Source organism: Trichechus manatus, unplaced genomic scaffold, assembly GCF_000243295.1.
Source record: "Trichechus manatus latirostris isolate Lorelei unplaced genomic scaffold, TriManLat1.0 scaffold00031, whole genome shotgun sequence".
NCBI classification, from domain to species: Eukaryota; Metazoa; Chordata; class Mammalia; order Sirenia; family Trichechidae; genus Trichechus; species Trichechus manatus.
Window position 1 is genome coordinate 105299 of NW_004443967.1, and position 1290 is coordinate 106588.

Consider the following 1290-nt stretch of genomic DNA (forward strand, 5'->3'; position numbering starts at 1 on the left):
ATGTGGTCACCATGAGTTGGAATCAACTCCACAACAACTATCAACAATAACAACAAGCAGGCTGACTGCGAGCAACTTGTTTAACTTCTATAAGCCTCAGTTTCCTTTCTATAAAATGAGATCTACCTCTTTTTTTGTGAGAATCAAGTAACAATAATAACACAGCTTACACAGGACCCAAAGACAAGTACTCAGCAATTGTTAGCTCTACACAGGAAGTTGTAAGGTATAGTGATTAAAATGGTTAGGTGTCTTATTAATTGTGTGACCTTAAGCAATTTATTTAATATCTCTGTCCTTCAGTTTTCGTATCTGTAAAATGGTAGTTAAAGGACTTAATCTAGGTATTATGTATAAAGCACCTACAACAGTGCCTGGTGCACGGTAAGTACTCAGTAAATGTCAGGTATCATTATCATCATCATCCTTGTCCTTGTCCTCAACATCACCATCATCATTGTACCAAAAATGCATTTTTCTCTCACCAGTCAACATCAGGCAAAGACTAAAGTCTTTGCAACAATGAAATCTTCGATTTAATTTTTAAAAAGACATAAAGCAAAAGTTAAAACTATCGCTGAGAGGAAAATCTCTCCAAGATAAATATCACAGTGACCTCGTACACCATTTCCAATGTTGCTGTTGACTCCCTGGGTTCAAAACCTCAGATGCTGCTTTATCAGCTGAATGCTTGTCTCACCAATGCCCTATGCTGAGAATGAAACAATCATATAAAACTCGCAGGAAGAGAAAGTCATATGGCTATGGCATCTCACGCATTTGCTGAAATAGCCATTTTTTTTTAATTTTATTTATTTTTTAAACTTTTTACTTTGGTGAAGTAATAAAACAAAGCATTTGCCATTTAGCTATTTTTATGTGTACAATTTAGTGACATTAATTACATTCATCATGTTGTTCAACCATCACTGTCCTTTCCCAAATGTTTTTATTACCTATAACAGAAAATTAGTACACCTTAATCAATACCTTGGAGCCCTGGTGGCACAGTAGTTAAAGGCTCTGCTGCTAGCCAAAAGGCCGGAGGTTCAAAACCACCAGCTGCTCTGTGGGAGAAAGATGTGGCAGTCTCCTTCCATAAAGATAAATCCTATGGGGCAGTTCTACCCTGTCCTGTAAGGTCACTATGAGTTGGAATTGACTTGACGGCAATGAGGTTGTTTGTTTTTTTAATCAATACCTCCCTTCTCCCCACTCCTACCCACCCCTGATAACCACTAATAAACTTTAGTCTCTATGCATTTGCCTATTCTGAATATTTGATACAAG